Source organism: Bubalus bubalis, chromosome 9, assembly GCF_019923935.1.
Source record: "Bubalus bubalis isolate 160015118507 breed Murrah chromosome 9, NDDB_SH_1, whole genome shotgun sequence".
NCBI classification, from domain to species: Eukaryota; Metazoa; Chordata; class Mammalia; order Artiodactyla; family Bovidae; genus Bubalus; species Bubalus bubalis.
In genome coordinates, this window is record NC_059165.1 from 20,507,608 (window position 1) to 20,522,166 (window position 14,559).

Below are 14,559 nucleotides of genomic sequence, written 5' to 3' on the forward strand. Positions count from 1 at the left end.
ATGCATATATATGGAATTTAGAAAGATGGTAACAATAACCCTGTGTACGAGACAGCAAAAGAGACACTGATGTATAGAACAGTCTTATGGACTCTGTGAGAGAAGGAGAGGGTGGGAAGATTTGGGAGAATGGCATTGAAACATGTAAAATATCATGTATGAAACGAGTTGCCAGTCCAGGTTTGATGCACGATACTGGATGCTTGGGGCTGGTGCACTGGGACAACCCAGAGGGATGGAATGGGGAGGGAGGAGGGAGGAGGGTTCAGGATGGGGAACACATGTATACCTGTGGCGGATTCATTTTGATATTTGGCAAAACTAATACAATTATGTAAAGTTTAAAAAAAGAATAAAAAAAAAAAAAAAAAAGAACCTGGTGGCAATCCCATCAAAAAGATTCCCAGAGCCTATTTCCTTGTACTTCATGATCCAGCCTTAGAAAACATGCCTTGATCCCATATTAAAATACAAATATGCTGGAATCAGAGATATTTTTCTACTTCCATCCTTTACAGCTTAGAGAGTGGGTCTTCAAGTCAAGCTTTGACAAGGAAAACAGAAAGGAAGAGGATTACTGAACATCTGGAGGTGGGAGGTGGAGGGGCCACTGAAAGAGAAGGGTGTTGAAAGGGAAGTTGAAAGATCTGAAGGCAAGTTGGCCTCACTCCCAATTCCACCCAAATGCAGCGCTGTTGGAATGTTAAGTCTGCTGCACTATTGGAATCTTCATGAAATCGAGTAAATCATTAAATGTCACACATTAAAGCATAAGTCATTTTCTTAACCCTGTAAGAAAAGTCTTACAATTTTTCTTCCTTCTCCAGTTTAGTCCTGCATACTAATAAACCTTGTCAATCTTCTCCAAAGATCTTTTTAGTTCCTAGACAAAGGTGTTTCTCATATTTGACATTCTGAGTTTGAATATCTAAGCTTAGGTATGCATAAGGGAATTTCATGAAAGGAACAAACCCAAGCTTAGGCAGTATCTACTTATCCTTCCTTCAAAAAAAAAAAAAAAAACAGAAATAGGAGTATCCAAATTGGCCTGCCAGAGATTTCTTTCCTTTGGGCACAAACAGGAAAAAATTGAGACTTGTCAGAAGCTTGCTACACACCCAGACCCTTCTGCCTCTAGGTTCACACCCACCTCAGTAACTAGCCAATCAACTTTCCTTCCTCATGCCCCAATATGTCATAAAGTTGTCAATAAATTGGAGTGTTTGTTTATCATCTTAGCATTTCATAATGGAAAAACAGACAGTTTAAACCCAAGCTCACAAAGGGCCTGGCATGATGTAGTAGCTCATTAAGCATTTGTTGGTGAGTGATGTAACTGGACAAATGCGTGAGAAGGAGGCCCCACTGTCGAATCCAGAATTTCATTTTGTGAGCCAAAGGAAACCATTCTCTGCCACAATTGGCTCAGAGAATTCATTTAATTACTGAGAATGCTTTAAGCTTGAGATTCTGCGCCCAGGTCAGAAAAAGACAAGTACTCTTGGGCTTTGGGGCCATAAATAGCCTCAGAACATCTGAGCAAGTCCCTGAACTATATCAGCAGAGCTACGCCTTGGTATCGGTCCCTCGAACACTCTGCTCCAAACTGGTTTTCATTGAACTAATCTCTTCTTTGCGTGCATTCTCAGTCGTTCAGTCGTATCTGACTCTTTACGACCGCATGGACTGTAGCCCACTGGGTTCCTCTGTCCATGGGATTTCCCAGGCAAGGATACTGGAGTGGGTTGTCATTTCCTACTGCAGAGGATCTTCCCGACCCAGGGATGGAACCTGCATCTCTTGCGTCTCCTGCATTGGTAGGTGGATTCTTTACCACTGTGCCTCTTGGGAAGCCCCAGTCTCTTGTTTCAGTTCAGTTCAGTTCAGTCTCTTGTTTACTGATAATTAAAAACCATCTGTCACTGAGCTGCCAGACTTGGCTTTTCTTCTTCTGCAGATAGCACTATAATCCTGTTAGCTAAAATTCATCTTCTAAATCAGTACCTGATTAACCAGAAGCATCGCTGGACCCTCAGGATAAAAACATGGACAAAATGCCATCTCTGCCCTCCTCTAGTCCACACTGAACTGAAGAAAGAAGACACAAATCATGATAATCAAAAGTACAGTGTGACCATCAGAGAGATACAAAGATAGTTCAGAGAAGAGAGAGACAAGGTTACTGGCCTGCATCAAGATGACTTTCTTCTTGGCTCTGACAGACCTGTCACATCCACCTCCCCATGATTCCCTGGGCTTGGCATTGTTGGATGAAACAGCCGGCTGCTCCCATTGACCTCTGGACCTGACTCACCCATGCTGCAACTGAGTCATGTTCAACTGGAAGCATATATAAATTCAGTTTTAAACTTCTTGGCCAGGAGTCAGAAAACTTTTTCTATAAAGGGCCAGACAGCAAATATTTTAGACTTGCAGTCTCTGTCCAAACTATTCAACTCTGCCATTGTAGTGTGAAAGCAATCAAAGACGATATGTAAACAGAAGTACATGGCTGTGTTCCAATAAAACTTATTTACAGAAGCAGGCAGAAATGGCCGAAGGGCCGTAGTTTGTGGCTCCCTGCTCTATGCAGAAACAAAAGTTACTTTTGTTATCAGGTTTTCTTTTACGCTGGTATCCTAAATTCATTAATTCACTCAACAAACATTATTGTTGTTGTCATTCAGTTGCTAAGTCATTCCTGACTCTGCAACGCCATGGACTGCAGCACGCCAGGCTTCCCTGTCCTTCACTGTCTACCTGAGTTGGCTCAGACTCATGTCCATTGTGTCAATGATGCCATCCAACCATCTCATCCTCTACTGCCCCCTTCTCCTCGTGCCCTCATCTTTCCCAGCATCAGGGTCTTTACCAGTGAGTCAACTTTTCCCATCAGGTGGCCCAAGTACTGGAGTTTTAGCTTCAGCAACAGTCCTTCTAATGAATATTCAGGGTTGATTTCCTTTAGGATTGACTGGTTTGATCTCCTTGCTGTCCAAGGGACTTTCAAGAGTCTTCTCCAACACCACAGACATTTATTGAGTGCCAATTATATATGATGTTTCAGAAATGTAAAAATGAATAAGGATACGGTCTCAGTCTTTACAAAGATTTCAGTACCAGAATTTGCTGTCCTATTCTACAAAGTCCCTCTATATATTCCATTTTATGTATATTCTAGTCCTGATTCTTTGCAAGAAATCTGTGCTGTCCCCTGTCCTAGGTCCTCATTTTTATAATATACTGTTTCTTTTTTCTCTGCCTAGTTTCTAATTAATGTTTTCATCTGACCCTCACGACAACTATACGTACAGATTCTGACTAGCCTCTTGCTTAGTCTGATCTAAACTTATGCCCCTTAACAAACCTGCCCTGAGTTCAACATTCTCACTCTTTAAAAAAGAGAAGAAACTATTTAAAAAGCAACTAACAACTTATCAACATATGCATGAACTGCATCTTCTTGTCTGCCTACTGTGTACCTTGTACAGTATTAAAATTCAGTGTACTGAATGGGCCATTTTCTATTCCTGCAGAACTGGTGATTTGGTTCAAACCAGGACCAAAGAGACAAGAAACTGACTTGTAAAGATAGCTGCCAACCACTGAGACCAGATCCTGCCTCCAGGGTTTTTCAGAGGTGGAAAGACAAATATGGGACAATCACCTGCCTCCAGCTTCACCTCAGGGGGAAGAAGAATCAGCTCCAACTAGTCAACCTGTGGTGGCATTTCTGGCTTTTATCTCTCCTTCAGAATTTTGGTAAATATCGGAGATTGGAGATCACAGTAGAGCGGGAGGACTGGTAATTCATTCCACTATTGTCCACGCAGGTCAGTAGATGTGTAGATCTGCCCTGACACTACCTCTGAGAGGAAAGAGAACTGGGAAAGAAAGATGGCAGGAGAGAAAGAAAGCGGGCAAGGGACCAGCCTTGCTGTCACCTTTGTACAAAAATGTGTAGATCTCTCATTGATTGTGATATCATGGTGCACCTTGGTAAAATCTTGTCAATACCTGACCCAAGAGAACAGCCCGTGAGGAAGGAAGATTCCAGGAACAAGATGCTGTGTACTTCTGGGAAGTAGCTGAAGGAGGCCATTAGGGAAGAACCTACTTCATGGAAACATGTAATGGGAAGGCCTCGAAGAACCCACCAGAATGTACCCTTGTACCTCTGAGAACATCAGCGGGCCAGTCACACAGAGGACAGTGAGTCTGTACCATCCAGGGAAGCAGCCACAGCCCTTCCAGAGGGCACTATGCCGATAAGTGGGTAGAGGAAAGGACATTTGTCCTTCCCGTCTCCCTCTCAGCTTTCAGCATCAGAAGAGTTAGACCTTGAAAAGTGAGTTAGAAAAGACAGGTATTCTAGAACCAGGATCACCAGACACACACGCACACACACACACACACACACACACACACAAGCCCCATTACAAATTTCAACAACTAATCATGTGTCCTTTCCATTTCATGCCCCTGGAGCCATTGGTCTAGAACCAGAATCATCAGACACACACACACACACACACACACACCCCACTACATACTTCAACAACTAATCATGTCTCCCTTCCATTTCAAGCCCCTGGAGCCATTGATCCAGCCTGCAGTGAGGAGAAAAAACTTTGAATTCAGCTTGAGATTGGCGTGTATTGAGGGCTTCCCTGATAGCTCAGTTGGTTTGGGCTTCCCTTGTGGCTCAGCTGGTAAAGAATCCGCCTGCAATGCGGGAGACCTGGGTTCCATCCCTGGGTTGGGAAGATCCCCTGGAGAAGGGAAAGCCTACTCACTCCAGTATTCTGACCCAGAGAATTCCATGAACTGTATAGTCAATGGGGTGGCAAAGAGTCAGACACGACTGAGCGACTTTCACTTCACTTGGCATATATTGAACTTATGGGATCTTCCAAGAGATTTGCTACCCAGTAAGAAAGAATAATTTGACATAGGATACATAGAGAAGAGGGCTTCCAGGTAGCTCAGTGGTGAAGAATCCACCTGCCAATGCAGGAGATAAAAGAGACATGGGTTTGATCCCTGGATTGGAAAGATCCCCCTGGAATAGGAAATCACAACCTACTCCAGTATTCTAACCTGGAGAATTCCATGGACAGAGGAGCCTGGTGGGCTACAGTCCATGGGGTCGCAAAGAGTTGGACATGACTGAGCAATTGAGCACACATACAGAAGAGACTATGGATAACAACACTGATTCATATTTATGTTTCAAGTTCACATTTGAATTCCACTGAATAAAAGTCCTCAGTAAACCAGCTATATTAGCATTTTCAAAAGCATATACTGTAGATTTCAGCTCCCCTAACTGGCAAAAGTCTCCGCAATCAAACCATAAGTGTGGGAAACATTCTTAGAAAACAGTTAAGAACAATAAAATGTTAAAACATCTGAACACTATAGTAAACAAACCAGTTTAAATTTGTTTAGCTCACTATTTGATGTATTTATTTAATCATGGAAACATTTTTTTCTGTGTGATTCCTCTTCATAGCCTTCAAAATACATTGAAAATTCTACTCAAAAAAAGTATCGAAGTCTGGCTATAGGTCTAAAATCAAAGTCATATGAATGCCAGTTGGGCAGTTAATGGAAAGAGACCAATTTTGGGGGGTGGAGGTTGTATTCCTTGCTGTCAGTATCCTCCAGGATTTCAGGAGTTGTGCAAGTCTCAGCAATATCGTTTGCATGGAAATCTGTGTGAGGGGTGTGTGTCCTCAGTAGTTGTTCACACCAACGATGATCACATGAGAAAACCTGCACTTTATGAGTAGGTTGAAAAACTGAAAGAGCTCTTGGAAAATTGAGAGAAGTCCTTCTGGGGAGTATAAGACTTGCATCAGAAAATAAAGTTGGATGCCTGGAAGAAGTGGACGGTGATCAATGCCATAGCCCCTGAGAGGCATTTTTCTTTTCTACCCTCACTTTCATAGTCAAGCTTCTATAGGCTGTAAAAAATTAATAAACAGAACCCTCAATTAAAATGGGCTCAGGAAACCAGAAGAGAGAGCTCTCACACCCTATGGCACGTGTTGTTGTTCAGTCACTCAGTCCTGTCTGACTCTTTGTGACCCCATGGACTGCAGTACACCAGACTCTTCTGTCCTTCCCTGTCTCCCAGAGTTTGCTCAGACTCATGTCCATTGAACCAGTGATACCATCCAACCATCTCATCCTCTGCCACCCACTTCTCCTCCCACCTTCAATCTTTCCCAGCATCAGGGGCTTTTCCAGTGAGTCAGTTCTTGGCATCAGGTGGCCAAAGTATTGGAGCTTCAGCTTCAAAATCAGTCCTTCCAATGAATATTCAGGGTTGATTGCCTTTAGGATTGACTGGTTTGATCTCTTTGCTGGCCAGGGGATTCTCAAGAGCCTTCTCCAGCTCCACAATTCAAAAGCATCAATTCTTTGGGGCTCAGCCTTCCTTATGGTCCAACTCTCACATTCGTACATGACCACTGGGAAAACCATAGCTTTGACTATAGGGACATTTGTCGGCAAAGCGGTATCTCTGCTTTTTAATACGCTGCCTGGGTTTGTCATTGATTTCCTTCCAAGGAGCAAGCGTCTTTTAATTTCATGGCTGTAGTCACCATCTGCAGTGATTTTGGAACCCAATAAAATAAAATCTGCCACTGTTTCCACTTTTCCTCTTCTATTTGCCATGAAGTGATGGGACCAGATGCCATGATCTTAATTTTCTAACAGGAAGAAGAAAGACTCCTCTTCTTTCATGAGAAGGACTCAGCCAAAGAATAGCCTTTGTTTACTGTAGTCCTTCCAAATTCCTTTTCCTCTATATGAAAGTACTCTCTTTTCCTTGCTGTGGGGGACTTGCATGTGGCTCACCATGGTTGCCAGCCCTGAATTGCAATTTTCTGCTGATCCCAAATAAACAATCTTTGCTGGAAAAAGTATCTGCCAGCTTATTTGTTTCAGGTCTACAAAATAAAACAAAAATGTTACCAAAGCGCCATGAAAGTTGACATATGTACAGTTGTATGAGGGAAGTGCCCAGACAGAAAGTGTTCACACACAGCTTCAGCTGGAGGTGACTTCACATCTTCCCAGGAAAAGATCTGGGAATGAGGAAAGATTTAGTCTCGAGCCCTGGTTGATTCTAGTTGGACAAGTTGGGGCTGCTGAAAGTCACTGCTCAGCAGTCAACTCAGAAGAGCCAACTGGAAGAGGCTAAAGAATTAGCAGAAGCCATAGTCCCCATATTTTCCTGTCTTACCAAAGCCTTTGGTTACCCTGACTCACACCTGTTTGCCAATTGTCTTAGCAGTTGTCTAGAGGTGACTAATTTGTCATGGTTTATTACAATTGTTTTGAAAACTCTAATGTGCCATGTCAGAAACTTCTCTGTAAATGATTTGGTTCCTACAGAGATGAAGTATACAAAGAGTACATCCATGTATGCACAGCTGTGTCTGACTCTTTGCAACCCCATGAGAGTTGAGTCTGTAGCTGCTAGACTCCTCTGTCCATGGAATTTCCCAGGCACGAAAACTGGAGTGGGTTGCCATTTCCTACTCCAGATCTTCTCAACCCAGGGACCGAACCCACTTCTCCTGTGTCCCCTGCATTGGCAGACAGATTCTTTACCACTGAGCCACCTAGGAAACCCATACAAAGGGTAGTTACTTTTTAATTTAAGAATGAGATATTTGACAAGGTAGCAGTCAATCCAGACCGTTACAGATAACAGAAGCTAGGTGGCATGTTAGAATTTTAAATCAGAAATGTGATGCAGAAATAAATAAATAACAACATTAAAACTTATCTCTTGCTTTTTTCATGTGAATCACTTTTTCTATACTTGGCTATATCTCCCTTTTCTAAGTTTCTCATAATCTCAGTACTTAATTTTTCTAAAATTAATGAGCAAAACGTAAAGGATGAATTAACTGTGATTTTTATGTTCTACTACAAATTCTTTAAATCTTTACCTTATTAAGTTAAAAATATTCTTCTTCAAAAAGTCCATTTACAGAACCTGATAGTTGAGATGTTGTAAGATCAGTACACAGTTTCTATCTCTAAAGGCATAGAAGGACAAAAATAAAACTGTTTCTCCTAGTTAGGTTCAGATAATGCCAAGAGATAATACAGTATAACTAGATTGAACAAACATAAATTTTATTAATCTTTGACTCTTTTACTTTCCTTATCTGCAAAATGGAAGTTTTTACCATACCTACTGCACAGACTTGTACGTGGATTGAAAGAGATAGTGAAGTCTGGTATACAGTAAGATTTCAATAACTGACAGAAAAACAGGGACATAAAATAAAAACAATGATTTCCTACTTTGGCTGTGTTTTAGATACAGTTGAGAAAATTTCTCTTGTGAGTTAAACAATCTAATATTGAAAGCACTACAATGGTAATTATACATACATTTTATAGTTATGTATTTAAAAGCATTTTCCCATTAAATTTTTAAAATAATTTCTTTTCATTGCTATGATGCGATAGCATCTCTTTTTAATATATCTGGGCATATTTTACACTAGTAAAAAAATATATATATATATATATAATTGCTAAATAGCTCCATCAAATGAATATTAAGATCAAGTGTACATATCACCTTCTAACAAATAGTCTCATCTCCTTATAAATCTAAATATACACTGTAGTAGTATTTGGCTACATATATTGTATTTTATTTTTATTATGACCATATACAATATCTATTACATTATTCAGCAAAGGATGAATTAGGTACAACTTTATGTCCTGTAGAAAATATTTTAAAACTTTATCTTGCCAAGTTAAAAATATTTCTTCCTCAAGCAACATTTACAAAACATTTACAGGAAATGCTCTGAGACTATTTTTAGATTAATAATAGTTTCCATTTTTTAATAAGAAACATGTCTTAGGGCTTTCCCGATGGCTCAGCAGGTAAAGAATCCACCTGCAATGCAGAAGCGTGTCCCAGAACAGTTTTTCTCATATTTTGAAAGGAATTTCCCCATAAAGCAGATATGAATGTGTATGGAATTTTTAATCCTTTAAGAACAGCTAATGAAATCTTGTTTCTTGGTTGCCTCTGATTTAGGCACGCTGTGTGTGGTACTTCCTGTGGTTTTGTCATTTTGCTTTAATGGCAGGGGGAAGAAACCAGCAAAGTTCAGGAACCACCCTGCATATCAAAATGTCACCATGGCAGCATTTGTCCACTTGTCAGAGTCGTTGTGAAGTGACTCAGCCCTTCATTTTGTTGAATCAGTATTGAAGCTTTTGAGATTTATTACTTGAGGTTTGGGAGCAGACAAAGCAAACACACCCTTCATTCCGATTATCAGATTCTAGGTGGGCCAAGATTATGATTTCTGTTGACACTTTATGAGGATAGACTATCAGGTTTCCACTCTTTGCATAATTATCTTGTAATAAGCTTGCATTTGCATGACTGATAAAACAGTGACAAAGAATTTAAAGTTTCTGAAAACATTGTGTGAGCTGTGGTAAGCTTATCAAATGCTGATTTCAAATAGCTAATTTCCTGGCAGTTATGGGGGTGGAGGGCAGGAAGGAGAGATTTTCTTGTGATAGAAACAAATCTTTAAATCTGTGATATAAGATTCCTTAAATTCCATTTTTATATGTATCCCATCTAGAAGCATAATTAATAAGAACGAGGGTAAGCGTTTTATGTACTAAGTCTTTCTGTTTAATAATGTCCACTTTCCTTTGACAAATATAAAATTATTAAACTTATCTTTTCTATTTTCAAATACTGAGATTTCTTCAAAGACTTTTTTGTAATCACATAAGCTTCTAGTTGGTGATGGACAGGGAGGCCTGGCATGCTGTGATTCATGGGGTCGCAAAGAGTTGGACACGACTGAGCAACTGAACTGAAGCTTCTAGTGGGTCACAAAATGAGTCTGAGTTCTCCCTCTAAACACTCCCTGTGTGTATTTTCAGTTATCCCTGTGCCGAATTCAGTGCAGAGCTCATCAGTACTGTCCAATGATGAAAGCATAAGAAATTTTTTTAAGTGTGGCTCTGCCTGGGGAAACCCTGAAGTGTCTCTGAAGCTTCGATACACATAGGGCAGGTCTTCAGTATTCCTCCTTTACATCTCTTTCCAGGGCTGAGCAGTCTCCCACGTAGCATCTTCTGATGTAGGCCAGTCCTACAAGGATACACACAGGATGCTGTGATGCAATTATCCTAACGGGATGACCCGACACCAGATAATGTGATGAAGTCATCTGTGTTGGGTCAAAGAATCTGCTTTCCCAGGACCCCCAAGTTCTACTGAAGACTTCTCCAAACTGAAGTAATGTTTATTTTACCAATGACTGCAAGGAAACAAAGCCACGGCAAACAAAGCTCCCGCTGTCTATTTCCCACATGGGTGGGAAAATCAAGCCCAGTGGGCAGAGAGGTTTGACCCATGGTATGTTTGGGGAACACGCAGGGCTTTGCAAAGTATACATATGTGTCAGCGATTGCCTACTTAAAACAGACATCATTGCCAGAAGGTTTAGACTTAAGTTTGGAGTGTTTTATCTTCCAGATATCCAGTTAGCCTTCTTAAACAATTTCATAGGAATTGAATTCCATAAAGCCATACAAATTTCAACTCATACTGAAATATGTATGAATACTCTGCAACTTCTGGCTAAGGTGATTAAAAAGTTTTTAAAGTGAACCATAGAGATATCTAACACCATGAATGTTATTAATAGCATTGAACTGCATACTTAAAAATTATTAAACTGGCATATTTTATATTTATTTTACCACTATTCTTCAACCATAATAATGTTATATATCAAAACCATTGAACTGTACATTTGAAATGAATGAATTGTATGGTACATGAATTATATGTCAAGAAAATGGTTTAAAGAAAGGAAAGAAAACAAGAGTATTCCACAGAGAGCTTCATTGCTTTGTCTGTAGCTTGTATTGTAAGTCAGGTCATATCAGAAATCTTACACTGGAATTGTCTCACTTTTCAGAAAATCTAACTTGTTTCAAGTTTTTCTCTTTGTAGGGTTCTGAACAAGATAAAAGGTTTTTAGGATTGTGCTTGAAAGAGTACTATGCAGACAAATATAGCCTTAGCATTGCATTAGAATAATCCCACATGGAATACTCCCCCCAAAAATGGAATTCTCTAATACGCCTTAGTTTTTCTTTTCTTTTTCCTTTTCTTTTTTCTTCTAAAAGCAAAGAAGTGAATTGTGAATACTTCCTACAAGAAATGCTGAGCTGGTTAATTTTTGATAATTATAAAATCATGGGTGGTCACTAGTTCAAAGAAAGTCTTTCCTCCCCCCAAAAAAACCCAATTAAGAGCAGAGATTTTAACTGTGTCCCTTTATCCACTGCCAAAATGCAGTATCAATAGAACAGAATGTGAAAGCTGCAGCTTTGATATGAAAGGTACTGAAAGTATTCATCTTTTGGTAGTTGTTCTGCCACCATATGGAACAGAATAAAAGAAGAAAGAATTATGCAGCATAAACTTGAATTATGCAATTGGAGAAAAGGAAACACAAATCATAACCAGATGTGTCTAAGCATACTTTTTTATTATACAAATCTCCTTTGATATCACCAGGCACCCAACACAGTCTACTGGCATGGTAAAGTAACTGAAAACAATAGAAAAGAAAAAATTTAGATTAACATACATTATCATGCATTGACAGCAGAGAAATACTATCAGAAATGCCTTTAAAACACCAATATTAGGCTGAACCACATGAAACTGATATTTTCTTACATTAAAATGGTCAAATAATGGCAAAATTGTTGACTAATAGCCATTTTATATAACTTGAATACACAATTTACCTCCTCATTAAAATGGCAGCCCATTGTGTTCTTTATCAATCATCATTCAATAGAATACAAAAGTTATTTAATTTTATGCAGTTTATTTAATTTTAGACTATTTAACATTTTGAGTCCCTTTCCCTAAACACATGAATAGATTAATATTCCTTTTCCTCCCCTTGATTAATAAATATTTTATAAGTTGGATATACTTATAGTTACTTAACATTTTCCACCTTTATACTGGGGCTACCCTCAGGCAGTCATGAGGCACTTTAATGGAGGCTTTTCTCTATTTGATATGATGGTTAGGAGGAGAAAACACTTTTCCAGATCGACTGTGCTCCTATGCTGCTGCTGCTGCTGCTGCTAAGTCGCTTCAGTCGTGTCCGACTCTGTGCGACCCCATAGACGGCAGCCTACCAGGCTCCTCTGTCCCTGGGATTCTCCAGGCAAGAGTACTGGAGTGGGTTGCCATTTCCTTCAATGCATGAAAATGAAAAGTGAAAGTGAAGTCGCTCAGTCGTGTCCAACTCCTAGCGACCCATGGACTGTAGCCCACCAGGCCCCTCCGTCCATGGGATTTTCCAGGCAAGAGTACTGGAGTGGGGTGCCACTGCCTTCTCCATGTGCTCCTGTAATCCTCTACAAAATGATGATGCAAACAGTGTGCCAGGCTTCCTGCATTTGCTACTCTGAGAGGCCCAGAAGCAGATAGTGTGGGTACATTGAGGGGCTGGAGGAGCTGAGAGGGAGGTGTAGGGCTGCTGGAGGGAGACAGAGTGAAACTTAATCCTAATGGAAAGCTCAGTCATGTCTGACTCTTTGTGGTATAGTCCATGGAATTCTCCAGGCCAGAATACTGGAGTGGGTAGCCTTTGCCTTCTCCAGGGGATTTTCCCAACCTAGGGATCGAACCCAGGTATCCCGCATTGCAGGCGGATTCTTTACCAGCTGAGCCACAAGGGAAGCCCAATCCTCATGGAAAGTGAAAGTGAAGTTGCTCAGTCGTGTCTGACTCTTTGCGACCCCATGGACTGCAGCCCACCAGGCTCCTCCGTCCATGGGATTCTCCAGGCAAGAATACTGGAGTGGGTTGCCATTTCCTTCTCCAGGGGATCTTCCCGACCCAGGGATCGAACACAGGTCTCCCACATTGCAGGCAGACGCTTTAACCTCTGAGCCACCAGGGAAGCCCCCAATCCTAATGGAACCAGAGAGCAAAAGCCAATCTCACTGTGGATGACCATCCTACCTCACTCAGAAATACCATGTCTCCTCAAGGTCTCAAGAGAAAGACTAGTGCTGGAAAGTGGAAGGTAAAGCCAAAGAGGAGGAGCCGGCTCATGTTAGGAACAGTATGGAAGGGAGAGAAGAAAGGGAAGCGAGAAACAGGGCAGAATGGGACTGAATCGAAAGAGACAAAGAACTCTGCCACTGAGTGCTGCCTGAAAGACCCAGCTGAAAGATTTAGTACCAGGGGAGGGAGCGGGAAGTGGACAGGCACTGTCCATATTCCAGGTCTCACTTCCTGTCCATATTCCAGGAACTGCAGAATGGGGTTCCCAACAAATGCCTGGCCCGCACTCAGACAGCTGCGTTTGGCTCCCATTGTAGGGGCAATATTTGGGTGGTGGTACTATTGAAAAATACCACGTTGTCTGTGATAATATCTTCCATTTGACAACTGGAAGAGTTCTGTTTGCAGTTCACACTGCTTGCAATTCACAAAATTGTGCTCAGCCCACAATTCTGGACGTTGCCCAGGAGAAGAATAACCATTACACAACTCTTCCTAAATTAAAGTTGAAGATCAGAGGCAGTCTGGCAGTGATGGAGGAGGAAATTGTTTCCCAGAGTTTAATGTAAGACTAACCCGAGGGGAAACACTGGAAAGGAATACTTCCACACGGAAGGAGCCAGTTTACTAAATGAAGTCACTTATGTTCTTGCTCACCGATGACTCATTAAAGCTGCACTGCATTCTTTTCTGCTCCAGGATGAAATCTTGGGTGGATCCCATATTTCACACTCATTTCAACTGCTAACAAATGGTTTTATTCTCAGATAGCATAAGCAAAGTTTACTTCCCTTCCATTTACATTTTGAGAGTCAGTCTGTGCTTGCTTGAGTCTGAGCCAGACTATAAAGCCTACAGTGGAGTAGGAAGGCATGGGCATTCTTTTTCTTGATTACTCCCAACTCTTGAACTTATCCACTCTATTGTGCTCTTTTATGGCTTGTTCTGGGTTTAAAAACCTGGGAAAGAGATGTGTGTGTGTTTGTGTGTGTGCGTGTGCGTGTGCTTGTTAGTTGCACTGTCATGTCCGACTCTTTGCAACCCCATGGACTGTAGCCTGCCAGGCTCTTCTGTCCATGGAATTCTCCAGGCAAGAACATGGAATGGATAGCCATTCCCTTCTCCAGGGTATCTCCCCGACCCAAGGAAGTGGTTAATTTTGCAGAATCTAGGACAACTGAGTTCAGAACTCTGCTCTACTATTTACTAGTTAGCTGACCTTAGACAAGACACAATCTCTCAGCGTCCTTACACACAAAGTATTGGAACCCATATGAAAGAAAAGAAATACCTACAACACAAATTGTTTTAAAAATTAAATGTATTAAGTACTGAAAAAAGTGCCAGGTCACCAATAATGAGACAAAGCTACATTGTATGTCTTTTGATATGATGCCCTGAGAAGTATCCAACACCACCCATGTAGA